The sequence below is a fragment of the Helianthus annuus genome, chromosome 8 (genome assembly GCF_002127325.2).
Source record: "Helianthus annuus cultivar XRQ/B chromosome 8, HanXRQr2.0-SUNRISE, whole genome shotgun sequence".
Lineage (NCBI taxonomy): Eukaryota > Viridiplantae > Streptophyta > Magnoliopsida > Asterales > Asteraceae > Helianthus > Helianthus annuus.
The window spans coordinates 162,340,917-162,358,349 of record NC_035440.2 but is presented as its reverse complement, the minus strand read 5'-3'; the positions used below and the strand labels follow the sequence as shown (position 1 = coordinate 162,358,349).

Sequence of the window (17,433 nt, the reverse complement as noted above, 5' to 3'; positions counted from 1 at the left end):
TTCAGACATCTGCTCGCAAAACAAATACTTTGAACCATTAAGTGTTGAACCAGTAAGAGGTCTGAACCTTTAAGGGCCTATTAAGAGCTGAAACAAACAGCCCCTAACGCGGTTTGGGGTAACACACTTTGTATTGTTTTTCAATTTGGTAAAGTCTTTTTTACTTTCACTAATTATTGGAATATTGGTCTTTTGAATTTCAGTATACAATAAAAACCAATTTAGGTATATGGTTGGTTATAGGTAAAACCAGACCCAATGAAAGCCGGACCACTCCAAATATTAGGGGTGGGCAAAAACTCAAATTGTGGCTGCAAAACCTAAACCGAAATAATTGAAACAAATTACCATTTGAGAAACTGAAGACTAGGATACGGGTTTTTTTTTTATAACCGAGTTTTATAGTTCACTTATGGTTATATGCCGTTCAAAAAAAAAAAACTTATGGTTATATGCGTATAAATTACCGAATTAAAATTAAAGCGAACATTTACATTTTAGTTTTAATAAGTTAAATACTAATGTCAGAAAATCTTTGTTGTAGTGTTTAGTAAATAATAATATAATATATTACCGACCCCATTGAATATGAAACAAAGTTGTCATGATGTATTTTATATGTAAAAAAGCTTTAAATGAAAGAAAGTTGTCACGGTGAAGTTTATACGTAAAGAAAATCTTTGTTGTGGTGTTTAGTAAATAAGGGACTTTATGTTTTTAGACACCGAAACAAGAACATAATTAGGATATTCTCAAAACCAGAGTGTATTGACTTTATGATTTTGAATACCGAAGAAGAATACAAACTGTATCTCACCCATCATCAATTTTTTTAATAGAGGAATAACACAAGACAAAGGAATCCGGCTGTATTGACTTTCACGATTGATGACCAAAAATGAACACATGTATAAAATAGATCCAGCAAAGACTAATCATTTCTTTAAACAAAAGCTAAACATAAACCCTAATAATAAAAACATATTCAAGTTAATTAGTTTTCTTGCGATCACAACCGGGTGTATGGTTTGGTTATGGATAAGTATTCAATCTAATTTATGAATCGTGCTAAAAGATCCTAAACGTGTTTTTATTATTTTAGCGGTGAATAATTTGAATATGTTTTTATTATTAGGGTTTATGTTTAGCTTTTGTTTTAAAGAAATGATTAGTCTTTGTTGAATCTATTTTATACATGTGTTCATTTTTGGTCACGAATCGTGAGGTCAATACAACCGCCCAACCGGATTCCTTTGTCTTGTGTTATTCCTCTATTACAAAAGTTGATGATGGGTGAGATACATTATAGTTTGTATTCTTCTTCAGTACTCAAAATCATTAAGTCAATACACTCTGGTTTTGACAATATCGCCGCTCTTCTTCTCTCGCAGAGCAGCCCCCAAGGGCTCGCCCTTGTGAACCGTCTCCACAACAGTTTGACTAAGGCCCAATATCATCTTACTTCAGCCTATTTGAATATTTATAATGGCCAACTTGAATTCATGTTTATATTAATTGCAGCCCAATAACAAATTGTATTTTGCGAGTCTACTTGTTCACAAGTGAGCAGCGTTAAAACATCCTTTTAATTCTCATTTGTTTTTTTTTTCCTAAGCTGCTAATTACAACTTTTAATGAATCAAAATAGTGAATTTTGATCAACTTGAATCCAATTAATGAATCCATTTCGTTATTGTATGCGTGTTTTCTCATCTAACTCATTACGCCATTTTAGTTCATTTTCATGTTAAACCTACAAAACATCAAAACCACGTTAAAGTGTTATATTATATAACTAGGTTATCACTCGGGACTGCTTTCTGGGTTGGAGAAAGTTATATGTTATACTTAATGGTTAACGTCTTAATTTAAAAACACACAAAAAAAAAACTTATACAAATACATATGTTATAATGATGTGCCAATAAACAATAAACCAAAAAACAATTGAAAATGTTGAAATAGTTAAACAAAAAAAAGTACCCCAATTACTAAAGATAAGATAATAATGTTTTCTAAACATGAAAATTCATAATAACGATTTTATGAGATACCAAATTTCTTGATCTACCGCAAACAAAAGCTTCATTAGGCTCTTGAACCATTTGAAAACAACCACTTTGGCCCATGGAACTCTATGTTGTTTCATGACATCAACTCAATCGACAACATTATATCTATAACAAACAACAAATAATATTGTAGATGAGAAATAAATATAAGATAAAACATACACCATAAATAAATTAAAAACCTTGTAGTTTCAAAATCTCCTCCTTCTGTTGATATCTTCAATTCTCATTCACCTCCACCAATCATCTTAATGGTTATAGTGGAAGTGTTATGTAAATCGGCAATAATTGCGATGTGCTCAGGGAGCTACTGTAAAATAGTAATAAAAAAATTTAATATATAATTAAAAACATACAAAAAGATATTTGCAACCAGAATAATTTAGGATTAGTATATAATTAAAATCATACAAAATGATATCTACAACCATAATAAAAGGATGCTTCCTCTGCAAGGAGAGGACCATCCTTTTAGACTAAACTTTGATGCGAATATGAAGCCTCTAAACATTCAACCAAAACACCATTCCAATCCAAAAGTAGTGGGCCTCTGCTATCCTTCCTGTTATTAGCACAAGAAGCAAATGGTAAGCCTCTCAAATTTCAAATAATGAAAAAGATGATGAAGCAACTCCATTTGATCATCTTTTACTCAAGTTTAACCCATATGCCATTTTACAATATACTTGTAGTTGCTAATTTCAAGTTTAAAAGTAAGCCATTTAGTTTATAAAAGAGCTTAAATTATAATTATATATAATCACAGTTGATGAATTCCTAAACCTAACATTAAATAATTTTATTTGACACTTGTTTTTAATTATCTCTACTTAATAGATAAACTAAGAAAAAAACAGCAATCGCATTCCATGACTCCAACTACACTTAAAAAGTAAGACACATTTAGACGTTAGAAGCAAATTTTGTAAAAAAAAAAAAAAAAAAAACACCACCTATAAAGTAAGACGCAATTATTCGGTCATACCAATAGTTTTGATTCTTTTGAAAACTCAAGGCAACTTTTTCAGTAATCGATTACCATTAAAAAAATGAAATCGAGTTGAATAAAAAGAGGAAAAAAAGAAAGTGACAGCTTGAGTTTCGGGCTGGTTTAGATAATCAATTATGGTAAAAAAAGACAATGTGTTAAAATAGAAGGTAAAAACAAACTCACATTTTTTCTCCGGATTCCATTTTCACGAGTCTGAGTTGTTTGGATTTTGGGTATTGTTAAATTAGTTTCGATCTACCTCAGGTCACGTTCGAGTAGGTATGATGTTGTTTACTTAGGTTCCTGGTGGCTTCGGTTGGGTTTGGTAATTGAGTTCGGGTTGGATAGATCAAACTCTTACTCAAGCTATGAGTTTCTTTCTCCCTAAGTTATCTTAACCCGCCTTTACGTTTTTAATCGTAAGCGACGAAGATGACCAAAAAACACCTGACCCAAACTCGATTACTAAACCCAACCCATCTAAACATAAAAGGAAAATAAAAAAATGAGTTATTTTCCCTTTTTTATTTTAACCTAGTGTCTCAAATAGTGAGTTCCATTTTTTACTTCTTATATACCTGTTGTCATTTTTAATTGTATTCAATAACCCAAAACTAACCCAAATTGGGTTTAGGACTACAACGGTCAGTTTTCAATATATATATATATATATATATATATATATATATATATATATATATATATACACATTTAATCGGGTTTGGGTATGTCACGAAATTCAGGTTTTTGTCTACTCGGTTTTCGGGTGGCTTTGGGTCAGTTTTTTTATCAGAGTTAATTCCTCGTCTTAGGGATGAGCAAATGGTACCGGGTACCGGTACCGAATTTACCGAACCAGGTACATTTTCGGTACCGATTCAATACCGACTTTTGACATTTTCAGCGGGTTGTGATACTTATTTATATAAATTATATGTTTAGTAAATCAATATAAAAAGTACTTAGGGGTGTTTGGCTAAGCTTTTCCACACCTCCTTATAACTTATTGACTTTTATAAAAAACTAATAAGAAGAAAAAGTGTTTGGCAAACTCATAAGGACTTTTTAAAATGACTTCTTGTATAGAGCGAAAAAGTCAGTTTTGAAAAGATAGAACATTGTGACTTTTTGAAGCTCCTTATAACTTTTCATAGAACATTGTTGCTTTTTGAAGCTCCTTAGTCATTATAAATGAATAAGTTAAGCTAAACACTTTTTAAAAAACAACTTATTGACTTATTGGTTTTTTTTTCCCACAACATAAGCTACTCCAAACACTTTTTTAAAAACTCATTTTCAAAAAGTTATAAGTAAATAACTCCTTTTAACAAAAAGTCATTTTTTAGTTAAATAAGCTTAGCCAAACACCCCCTTAATGTATTCAATACAAGTAAGGAAGTTCAAATATTTAATAAGGGCATTGCCACGGTGAGGCGTCGAGTTGCGGTGAGGATTCTGCATGGCTTCACTTTTGTTAGTTATGTCTTTGTATTTACTATAACAATCGCCATAATAAAAAAGTGACGGTTTTACAACCATATCATGGTTGCGACGGTGCAATGCCCTTATTAACGTACGGCGGTGCAATGCCCTCATCAAGTAACGCAGTGCGTTAGGGCAGCATAATGCCTTTTTAAACTAACTAGGTGTTATCCTGCGCGCGCGTTGCGCCGCGCTTCATGAATCCAATAGTAGCAACTTCACTGCTGAAAGCCCCTGGCTGTAAAAACTTCAGATCATCCTCATTAATCTCTTGCCAAGATTCAGATATGATTCATAGTATCGTTTCTGAGTTCAAACACACTATGGGTAGAGAAGTCATTCTGATGAGTGGTGGATGATGATTTGCCTGTAAAGAAATGAAAGGTTATTGTTGTTTTGACAAATACGAGTTTGATTTCATTTAAGAGTCTAACTGGCCTGAGTTGACTCGATACAGATCCAAGCTGGAGTTTGACTCAAATACAAACATCAAAGTTTGGAAATTCTTGTGAATATTATATGGGTATATTGGTAATTTTATTATGTTCTTGCATCTAAACGCGTCATGATATCTAAATTACTTTAAAATTAGGGAACAAAGTATAGTGCAGGGCCACTATCTTTGCGCTATTTCCGAATCTATTTTAACTTTTTTATACTATTAATAGTAACGTGGGATTCATAAAAAGGAAGTCGAAAATTATTTTATATTTATATTACTTCTACATTCTATATCTTTAATAAAGAAAAAAAACAGATTTCATGAATTATGAATACCCAAAGGGGTGAGCACATAACGGAATTAACTGACCTTAATCAAACTGAAAGGAACAATTAACCGACCTTAACGGAACCAGACAATTAACCGACTTTAACCAAACCGAACAGTTAACCGACAATCCAGTTTAAGCCATAACCGATTAACTGAAGATTACGGTTCGGTTTTAGCTATGGTGTGTGGCATAACCGAATTAAATGAACCGAACCAATTAAAAGTAAAATATAACAAATTTATCAATATAATTATTAGAGATAAACCCCAAGTCATACCAAAACCTTGATGCTAAATTCAGGTCACTAAAAGAATAGAGTGGAGTGTGGGATTTCTTATGGTCATAACACCTGCAAAAAAAAAAAAAAAAAAAAAAAAAAAAAAAAAAAAAACCTTACATCTATTAAAGAATTTTCTTATTATTGCAGACCCACATCGTTCTTTAAATCAAAGTTCAATGACACCAACCATTAATATAAAATTTAAGGCCCTTGACAATCTAAATGTTAAATCAAAATAAATGTTTAGCTAATAAATAATATCCCACATTTGTCCACTTAGTTAATCTGAGCTTTTAATTGGCTCGAATCCTATTATTTTTATTAAATGAGAATTTTATTTAGCCCAGATGTTCATATTTTTCACATTTGAGTATGGTTTGTATTCAAATTCTTAACAAAAATAAAAATTAAGAACTTTGCCATCAACTTGTGAATCAATATCAATGGTTACCTTAGTCTTGGTTACCCCATCACCTCTACACATATAACACTTTTTCAGTCGATCGATTGATACACTGGTCGTCTCTCGGATGGTTTGCCTTCTCATCGATTTCCTATGTAGAAACATGTAAATACATGGATTAAAGATACCTACGTACCTTGCATTATCTATAAAAAATAGAGATGAAAGCTGTACAAATTTTGTAAATTTAAAAAATATAATTATTTGCCAAAATGTAAAAGATAAATTACTTACATGTCCTTCCACTTCACCCGAAGTTCTTCACAACACATCATTCCCCATTGCGAGTGCTATTCAAACATAAATTCTGTAAAATTATTAAAAAAAACAACAAACAATCAAAAACCAAATTAAGAGACCAACAACTGATTCTGAAGTAAAATATGTGTACCTCAAAATCAGGGATTAAGAGCTATTCGAATAAAAAATCAAGATAATTATATGAATACTATTCAAACAATCAACTAATCAATTACATAAACATAAAAACTATATTTGAACAAAATTTTAATATAACCTGTGAGAAATTCATTCCTACGGACACCAGACGATGCTTTTCCGGTAACCGTAATCACCCCAGATTCATTCGTACTCACAAAATGTACAGCGACGAGAAGTTACGAATCATGCTCCGTTCTGCAACAGTCCTTGATCAAAACTGAAAGCATGGCGATTGACTTCGCAGGGCCGGTAGCTGGGTTTAGATAGACGTGTTGCTGTTGTAGATGCCAGCTGAAGTCTCCCTGCAATGCAGAGATGTGTTAGTTTTAAAGTGCTGGTTGAACTACACGTTTATCCTTTTTGGTGTGTGCTCCAAACATCGTACTCGGTAACTTTCATATAGTGTGTCATAGCTTCTTTGTCGAACAAAGAGGCTATTTCCTTCCCTAGGGTTGCATCAATGGAAGCTCTTTAATGTAAGCCGAAAAGGAAAACTCAATCACACTTGAAGATAGGTAATTAAACTGAACCAACAACAACAGTTTAATTACGATCTAGCAATATATCAAAATAACCTGCTCAAATAGCATTTAGTCAAAACTGAACGAATAAAGCAACCCAACAAAAATAAAACATGGTTTCATCTAACAATCAAACTTTTAGGTCAAGAACATGACCTGCAATTGGCCAAAAATCAGCATTAGGGATCGATTCTTGCAACAATGAAGATGCATTTGCGATTAACAAAACACAAATCCTTAAAACACACCAAACCCACAAATCAAATTCACCTAAGCAGCCCCCAATTCCAACGGTGCCTACCCCTCGTCATTGTTTCTAAACATTTAGACCTGAGTATATAACCGAAATTCACATATGTGGCCGGAAGTAGTTCGTGGCTTACCTTATATGTAGAGTCGGCCTGGAAAGTTGCCGATTCACTTGAAGAACTCCCATACAGGCTTTAATCCGCTCACCGGATCTTCAACTGATTATCTTTGCCGGCACTGCTCGTAGAACCCTAGTCGTACCTTCACCGGAACACCTGTGTTCACGTAATCAGAATATATGATCCTTACAAGACTTATTTTGAACCGATATAACAAAGAATAACTTGCAAATGGGTTCGGATCTTACCGGAACCTGGTCTAATTTGGTCGGAATGCTAACCGTCTTCAAGGCCAGCGTCTTCTTTCTCTCAAGGGCTCAGCCATTGTTCCGTCGGTTGGGGTCGTTGACGCGCCGGAATCAGGTGGCGCCGCCAACGGTGGCGGTGGTCAGCCACCAGTCCATCACGATTCTTTCTCCCAGACTCTCTTTCCATCTCTAGACATCTGCACATCTCACTCCTTTCTCTAGGGTTTGTATGTATGTGTTCTTAGTCTCTGTTTCAGGCTCTCTATCTGTCGTTTTGATTTTAAGGAGAGACCAGAGATTGGAGGTAGGTATGCGGCTGTAGAAGAGAACCGGAGCTGGGTATGTGCCTGTCGCCGGAGCTTACTCCGGTGGTCGGAGTTGCAAGAGGGAGAGAGGCAGAGACTTGGTGTGTGGCTGAACTTGAGAGATGTGTGTTAGGGTTTCTTCAAGAGATGCGGAGAAGAAATGTAGGAAACGTCGACTTTCACTATTCAATAGGTTTGTCACGTGGCTCAGATAGATTACTGTTCATAAGATTGTGTTTTTAATATATAGGATAATTGAAAGATGATTTTTATGAGTTCTAGAAGTACTGTAGGTGGTCATTTATATGCATGAAAACGAAAGGAGGTTGAAACACTATTGAAATAGGATTATTTCTTACGGCAGCCATAATTACTAATTACAAAACCCTAAATATAGTTACTTACAGTAGGTCTACTATCGGGTAATTACATAAGATGGATCCTCATTAGAAAAGGATCAAGTATTAGTTGGAAAAGAGTATTTTGTTTTTAGTCCTAATAGGTTGTCTGATGATCCATGACTTACAACTTTTAAAGACTTCGCCTATAGCTTTTATCTTTTTTCCGCCACTTCAGTACCTGTAAATACATTGCGAAGATATATATAATCTCAGTTTCGTTCAAGTCTACCTGGATGTATAAATACCAAAAATATTCAATCTTTGCTGAAAACAGGTTTAATGAATAGAATCGAATCACTTTCATTCGGATAGAATAATATTATGAAATAGAGGTTTTTATAACTAAGCATATGATCTAAATTAGGTTACGAAAAAAAATTACATACCCGTTAGTCAAAGCCTTGGTCCAAATTGCGGGCTTGTAAGGCTTCTTTGGTGAAAAGTAAAAAAAGGTATATGTATTCATATTAAGCATACCTTTAGCCCGAAACCAAATATGCGACCATGTGAACAGGTCAGATTGGGCTTAAAATAGGATCAGGAGCATCATCTTGCTTGCAAAGTATCCATGGGAACCCAGTACCAATTCAACATCCATGTTTGCTACCCAAGTCACTAAAAATAAATGTATATTATTATAAGGTTAAAGAACCGAAAACAAAACTAAATATACAAACAAATAAAGAAGTTTTTATAAAAAAAATAATATTTAATATTCAATCATCAAACTTACTCGAGTCGGCCGGAACACGACATCTCCAATTATGTCTCAAAGTCCCTCGACTCCGAACCCGTCATCTCCAATTCTGACTCATAGTCCCTTTAGCAGCTTCTAACATAACCAATTCATCATTATCTTAGACCACTATGAAAACCAATCGTTGTTACACAAAACGGTGAAGCGAAACTCAACAGAAACGTAAACTGCAAATAAAAGTGATCCAACAGCCCAAAAGTTGTCATCTTTAATTCAGGATCAATAGTTGAAAAATCTTCATTAAAGTTTGCCAAGCAACCCTATTCACATTTGTTGGCAACCAATTAACTAAGGTTGTTTTCGACCCGACCTGAAAACGCGAAAACCCAGTCAGGAGTGTGCTTTAGGTACTTGTACCTCATGCGTGATTACTTTTATAATAAAAAAAATGTTGATGGACCATGGTGCAAAATGCCAAAATCATATCGCATGTTTCTAAAGCAAACGGTCATCAATGAATTGATATAGTTAATGTCACACCGCGATATTTCCACGTATTACCGGTGGGCCCGGTGGGGAATATCGTGACGTAGTTGATATCATCATAGTCAAACAACACAATATTTAAATGCACAGCGGAAGCAAAAGATAGATTTATTTCAACCGATTTTAAGTGTAATATCAAGTATCACAAATGGCTGAAACAGATCCACAGGCTGATCGAAAATAAAGAGGAAACTTTGTTCAACAGACTTAATGCATCCAAGCTTGCGAAACTCTTATTGATGCTAAGGAGAGGCCAGCCTATTACGAGTAGTACCTGCACTTAACCTTTTTGGGAAAATACGTCAGTTTGCACTGGTAAATACAATTTAACTGACTCATTTTGAAAATGTTTAACATTTAATTTGTATGCACGTGGCACAAAAGATTTTTATAACTTGGGATAATTATTTGTATATAATCTTGTAAAAGAATTACATGTTTGTTATGCGTTCAGTTGCCCGGTTCATGCCGGGTTAAAGATTAATAGACACACCACATACTATAGTCCCGCGGCGAGTTATTCTCGTAACCGGCGGTTATACCTTATTAATTATAAATTCACTGACGGGTGTACGCCTACACCCGTGTGCTAAGGTCGTGGTCATTCTATGAATGATGCCAAGGATATCCGGAACATGGTCATTAAACCCCCAAAGGCGTTAAGCAAACAAAACCAAATTTTTAAACGGGTCATCTTGATAATATTTAACCACCAAACGATTAAAGTCAAATGCCCGACCAAGCGGTATTTTATATACCGTACCCCAAGCCCGTATAAGGGAAAATAAGTTAAAAGTATTTACCTTTGCAAGTAATAGTCACAATAAGCAAGTGCACGTAGCTTTTACCGGGTCTCCTATTCTGGAACGAAGGTTTATAATAACCTATTAGATTCCTAACGGGTCTTTAATTTAGCCTAAGCTTAGACCGGTTAGTTTTAAAGAGAGATACGGTTCAAACGCATGATAAAGCGAAGACCGGTTTAGAATGTGGTTTTGACCCGACAAGCTTGTATGCTTGTTTAATATGGGTAACATAAACACATTCTGGATTTTGAGACAAAATGATAAGGTTTGACCCGTTTCGGCTACTATATGCAAACTAGTTACATAAGCCGATCCGAAAGCGAAAAATGCGTAACGAGTAACCAAAAGAATCATATACAAGTTTCCTAAGTTAATATGCCTTAAATATGTTGTAACATCACTAAGATATCTTCTATTATGCCCAAAATGATTTTAAACTCAAACTATGCCCCGTAGGGGCATTTTGGTCATTTTAAAGGTTATAAAAGAGTTTAAATATTAATCTGAGTTACAGGTCTAATATAATCAGTAAAAATACTTAGTTTAATAAGTTATAACAGTAGGGTAACACATATATGTGAAATTTATTAATTATAACCATACATTGCACCGTAGGGGCATTTTGGTAATTTCACATAAGCCTAAAAGGTCAAAACTGAAAATCTGAGTTCAAAGCTTTTGCTTTGTGTTAAAATATAAAAATTTACTAAAAATATCAGTAGGCATCAAACCTTATATGTTTAAAATAGTTTTATTACATGCTATGCGTTAAAAACGCTTAAAAAGGCGATTTGGAGCCATTTCCGGGTTTTTAAAGGAAAGCTGATATTTTTATTATTCCAGAAGGCTCAAAACATTTTATTTATCATATTAGATCAGTAGAAAAAGGTTTGGTATCAAAAGGATTTGTAAAATTCATTTTACAACCCAAAAGGGCAAAACCGATAATAACCGAATTAAGCTTAGAACTCTAAGTTATGTTCAGCCTAAAAATAAATAAAAATCTCCAAAAATCCCAAAATATTATATTACTTCAGTGGGTAAAAAGTTTGGTATCAAAAATTGGGTTTTGATAGGCTATATGCTAATTATATCATTTAATTACTAAAAAGCTTCTAATTTACGCTAATGAGTATAACTCCTAATCTAGACCTCAAACTGATGTCAAATTTTAGTTACATATTTATAAATCAGTAACTAAGGTTTCTACTCTTTTATATTTTCAAAAATCACATTTTAAGGTCATTTGGGCATAATGGTCAACATATAAGCATTTAACGGAAACATGCATGTGAATCGGATAACTAGTGAATCAAGTTGTATAATCTCAGAGGGTTATACTAACATGAAACCTAGTCCTAAATAAGCTCTAAGGCACTTCTAAACTATGCTAAAATGGGTCAGAACTGAAAGTCAAAGCAGAAGTCAAACTATGCGACTTTCGGTCCCAAACCGAGCCTAAACTGAAAATTGTTGGGGTGAACATGTTTAGACATGTTCTTACATTAATTACCAAGTTATATTAATGATAAAACACGTTGCATGGCTTCTACATTGTTAATTATGCCTTAATTTGAAAATAAGCTTTCTGTTGACTTTTTAAAGTTAACTTTGACCCGACAATTGACATAGTTAGAGTGGGAATCAGAGGGTACCCTTTTAGGGGTTTATTACTCACATAATTACCCACTCATAGGTATTTTTAATTCGAGATTTGACTGGACAAATTATGAGTAATCTCGAAGTCAAACCTTAATTACGACGGTTTGACTTTAAGCTATTTAACTAAGCTAAACTGAATTAGGAAGGGTTAAAGACACTTACAAGAGTCCTAAGCACGACTAGGGATCACTAGGAAGCTTGCTTAAAGACCAGAGAGCTCCAGAAGTAAACTTGTGAAGGTTTGTAAATGAGTGTGCTTCAATGTTGCAACATTGCTCTTCTTATATAGTAAATTTAATTGATTTAGATGATGCCATGCAAGCTTATGAATGATTCCTGATCATTACAACTGCCCTAGTGCATGAAAATCCATTTGTACAGCCCCTGGTATCATTTTACAGGCCCTTAAGTCGGTTAACAGACCTGAAACTGGCATCTGCAGGTTTTCTGTCACTGGGGTGTTTAGGCGGCCCGCGTAAGGGTCCCCTGATACCTTACGCGGCCCGTGTGAGTTGTCAGAACAGGCCAAACAAGTTTTGTTATTTGCAATTCAGCCCCTGGTCCTTCCTAACGTGGTTTTAAGTATTTTTCTTGCACTTTTGGCCCTCTAACCTTACTTTTAAGGGCTCCATGACATGTTTAAACATTGGTAAGTCCTTGGTTAACTTTGTAATCACCCGAAAAGTCATAAATTTCAACGTTGACGCTTTTAACCCCTCGCATACGAATTTTATCATAACTTTCTCATACGATAACGAAACTTTATGAAATTTTTATCACACATTCTAGTGAGTATAATTTATCGTTACAAAGCTTCGGGTTTGCTAAAAGGTCACTCAGAGGTATACTTTAAACATGTTGACACATTTAACCCCTGTAGTTTGTAATCTCTCACTTTCTTTCATATTTAGCTTCGTATGATCCATGATTTATTCGTTTAAGGGTATAAATATCGTGTAGGGCTATTGTGAATTATATTTATCCATTGTTGACACTTTGAACCCTTATATTCACATACTTTCTCTGTTTGTCAACTTTAGTCCCTTTAAAGTATTCTTTCACACGTTCAAAGCTTATGACACGTGTCAATATGTTATTGGACATGAATTTTTGAGGTGTTACATCCTCACCCCCTTAAAAGAAATCTCTACCTCGAGATTTACTGAAATAAATGAGGGTATTTCTCTTTCACTGTGGACTCTACCTCCCACGTATACTCGGTACCTTTGCGGGCATCCCATTTAACTATTACAATAGGCACATGCTTCCTCCGAAGCTTCTTAACCTGTCGATCCTCAATCGACAAAGGTTTTTCCACAAATTTCAAGCTCTCATCTATGTGCACATCTGTATGCGGTATGACTAGCGATTCATCTGCTATACATTTCTTCATATTGCAGACGTGGAATACATTGTGAATACCACTGAGCTCTTCAGGTAAGTTTAACTTATAAGCCACTGATCCTACACATTCGATGATCTCGAATGGTCCTATATACCTTGGGCTTAACTTACCTTTCTTACCAAATCGCATTACCCCCTTCCAGGGTGATACTTTAAGCAAAACTTTATCACCAACCTCAAACTTTAGAGCATTTCGCTTTTTATCAGCATAACTTTTCTGCCTATCCCTGGCAGCTTTCAGGCGGTCACGAATCTGGACAATCTTGTTCGTCGTTTCAAAGACTATGTCAGGACCTGATAATTGCGCTTCTCCTACTTCTGCCCAACAAATAGGCGTTCTGCATTTTCTACCATATAATGCCTCAAAAGGCGCAGCCTGAATGCTTGTATGGTAGCTATTGTTATAGGAGAACTCGACCAATGGCAGATGGTTATCCCAACTACCTCCTAAATCAATCACACATGCACGAAGCATGTCTTCCAATGTTTGGATGGTACGCTCATTCTGCCCGTCCGTCTGAGGATGGTAAGCCGTACTAAATTTTAAGCGTGTGCCCAAAGACTGTTTGAAACTTTTCCAAAAATGTGACGTGTATCTGGTATCTCTGACAGAAATAATAGCCACTGGTACGCTATGCAGAGATACAATTTATCTACATACAATTAGGCTAACATGTCGGAGCTGTAAGTCTCCTTAATGGGTAGGAAATGTGCTAACTTAGTCAGCCTATCTACTATCACCCATATAGTATCATTTCCTTTCCTTGTCTTTGGCAACTTCGTGATGAAATCCATTGTCACCATTTCCCATTTCCAAGTGGGAATTTCAGGTTGTTGTAACAAACCTGACGGCTTTTGGTGTTCAGCTTTGACTTGCGCACACGTCAAACATTTAGCTACATAGGCAGCTATAGACTTCTTCAAGCCTATCCACCAGTAATTTGCCTTCAGATCCTGGTACATTTTATCAGCTCCAGGATGAACGGAATATTTAGAACTATGGGCTTCCTGGAGGATGACATCCCGAAGTCCCCCATAAACTGGAACCCATATTCATCCATTTAGCCTTAGGATTCCGTCCTTGTCATAGGATAACTGTTCTTCAGTTACTCCTAGTTTTTCATCAGGATAGTTAGCTTCCAAAACAGCTTCCTTCTGCGCAGCTAACAAACTTTCATTCAAACTATTCCTTATCTCAATGCTCTTGGCATTGATTCTTGTAGGCTTCACCCTCTCTTTTCTACTTAAGGCATCAGCGACTACATTTGCCTTGCCTGGATGGTATCTTATCTCACAATCATAATCATTCAAAGTTTCCATCCAGCATCGCTGCCTCATGTTCAAGTCCTTCTGATTGAACAAGTGTTGAAGGCTTTTGTGATCAGAGTAGATCACACACTTAGTTCCATACAACTAATGCCTCCATAGTTTTAGTGCAAATACAACGACACCCAGCTCCAAGTCATGGGTGGTGTAGTTCTTCTCATGCACCTTCAACTGTCGCGAAGCATAGGTAATGACCTTGCCTTTTTGCATAAGCACACATCCCATCCCGGTGTGTGATGCATCACAATACACTACAAACTCATCAATTCCTTCAGGTAACGTCAGCACTGGAGCGTTGCTCAACTTCTTCTTCAAAATATCAAAGGATTCTTGCTGCTTAGGCCCCCAATCAAACTTGCTATTCTTGCGAGTGAGTAAAGTCAGGGGTGCCGCAATTCTTGAGAAGTTTTCAATAAATCGCCTGTAGGATCATGCCAGTCCTAAGAAGCTGCGAATCTCCGTAGGTGTCTTCGGCTCTTGCCAGTTCATAATAGCTTCAATCTTAGCGGGATCCACTTGGATACCACACTCACTAACAACATGTCCAAGGAATTGGACTTCACGAAGCCAAAATTCACACTTTGAAAACTTGGCATAGATCTTTTGTTAGTACATTCATGTCTATAGCCTTCGTCAATCCGAGCCGTAGCGAGAAACAGAAGAAAACAAGTTGTTATATTAGTGATAGCTAGACAAAAAGTCAAGGTGGCATAATTGTAATTAATGAGAAACCTCATTAAATGCCTTGGACTATAAATAGGAGACTTTATGTTAGATTAGAGACTTTTGCAACTTTGGTCACTTTAGAACTTTGGAGAAGATAGGAGTTAGAGAGAGAAACTAGAGAGAGAAAGTGACATCGTGATTCAGGTTCTTGTACGTTTTCAGATTTGATCAATAGAATCACAGATTATATTACATCTCGTGTGTTCGGTCACGTTCGTGTACGGATTCCGCACGTCACACGTTCGGTTACGCAATCGTTTCGGAGTCAAAATCGGCCCTACAAGTGGTATCAGAGTAGGAGCTCGATTGCACTGATCCAACACACATTTCCGCTCGTGATTTCATCGATTTCAGATCCGGATTTCATCTATTTCTTCATCTTTTTCATATTTTTCACGTTTTTAGCTGAAATTCGTCAAATTGAACGGGTTTTTACGGTCCAAATCGTCTGATTTTTTGATATGTTATGCGTAAACACCTGATCTATAACCCTACCAAGTTTCAGATCCAAATTCGTAACCGTTTAGGAGAAATCTAAGTTTTTCTGTTCGAATTCGTTGTCATAGTTGCAGGTTCGCTTTTACGAACAGGCGAGGTCCGCTTATTGTGACAGATCCGCTTATTTGATCAATCAGGTCCGCTCATAGTGACATTATTTTGAGGTTCGCTCCAAAGGTCCGCTTATTCGAACAGTGTATGAGGTCCGCTTATTAGTCAATTCGTAGGTTCGCTTATTTGTCCAAACAGGTTCGCTCATTAGGTTCGCTCATTAGGTTCGCTTTTTAGTCATCACTGTGATTACAGTTCTTCTGTTCAATAAGGTTGCGTTGATTGTTGGTCACCCACATTGAAATTGTAAACTCAGTTAAGTGTTTGTCGGACTTTAAAGACAATTTGTTTGGAATTTATGAGTTGTCGGTCACATGTAAAATGATAAAGTAAGGTCATACAAAATTGTCTATTTGTTTGAAACAGCCTGTCAAAGTATTCTCGTGATTGTTCAGTTGTGTCAGGCCCATGTGATCTTGAATTACAACAAAACCAATATCTCAGTATTTGTCGGTATACATGTAAACATTATAGTCGGCTAATTCATAATAACTTCACGTGATTCTTTAAAAATCCATGTGAATTCATACATTGTGGCCCTATGAGAACTAAGAGGTGTGATAGAGTGTCGGCCATTTGAAATGAACATTTAAAAATAACAATAGATTATCGATCCAATCTTAGTCATTTGCAACCCACTTTATTTCTTGGTCCAATAGAAAACATTGAGTTTGTCAGCCACATTCAAACGGCCCAATCATAGTTAAAAGGTGTCGGTCATTTTCAAAAAGATAAAAGCAGACTTTGAGGTCCTATAAAATTGAGCGTATCATTTTTGTCGGCTAGTTTAGATGATGCTTTCAGTAATTAATATGGCATGCTATGGAGGTTCAATGAGATTTTAATTGCATGTGTTGTTGTGAGGCCCATTGATTTCTCTGGTATACAAGTCTCGGCCCAATAGAATCAAGTCTCGACCCATTGAAGTTGGTCAAGACAGTTTGGATGTAATACAGATTGTTGTGTGGTTTGTCATTAAAGTCCGAATTTTCTATCCGCACAGTTTGGAGTTCAAAGATTTCAAAGGGTCTGGTCGGTTGAATTTGATCCGGGTCATAGCAGTCTGCATAGTTTGTCAACTCTCAGTTCACACAGAATAATCATCAGTTCGAGTATTATTTTGATTCAGTTGTTTGATAAGTGTTTAAACTGATAAGTGTTTGTTTGTTTGTTGATTCAGGTAATTCGAGATATTCAAGGTAATTCAAGAAGTTCACATCATGGGTGAAGAATTCTACAACACGTTTTTCAACGCGTTCACATCCGAATCGTCTGAGGTTGCAAATGTTACACCAAAAACCATCACGAAGGC

The 17,433-nt window shown here is 35.6% G+C and overlaps 1 long non-coding RNA gene across 3 annotated transcripts; it reads right to left on the bottom strand.

The window, feature by feature from the left end:
• Window positions 1-4,742: 4,742 nt before the first annotated feature.
• Window positions 4,743-8,150, bottom strand: LOC110912728. 3 transcript variants are annotated; one of them, XR_002578147.2, is made up of 7 exons: window positions 7,640-8,150; window positions 7,407-7,547; window positions 6,579-6,804; window positions 6,296-6,368; window positions 6,050-6,152; window positions 5,596-5,667; window positions 4,743-4,912 (listed from the first exon to the last, which is right to left on the bottom strand). It is a non-coding gene; the product is annotated as an uncharacterized LOC110912728 (long non-coding RNA). The 3 variants fall into 3 exon arrangements; XR_004864393.1 differs by lacking the exon at window positions 5,596-5,667; XR_002578148.2 differs by lacking the exons at window positions 4,743-4,912; window positions 5,596-5,667 and having other exon boundaries at window positions 5,718-6,152.
• Window positions 8,151-17,433: the final 9,283 nt, after the last annotated feature.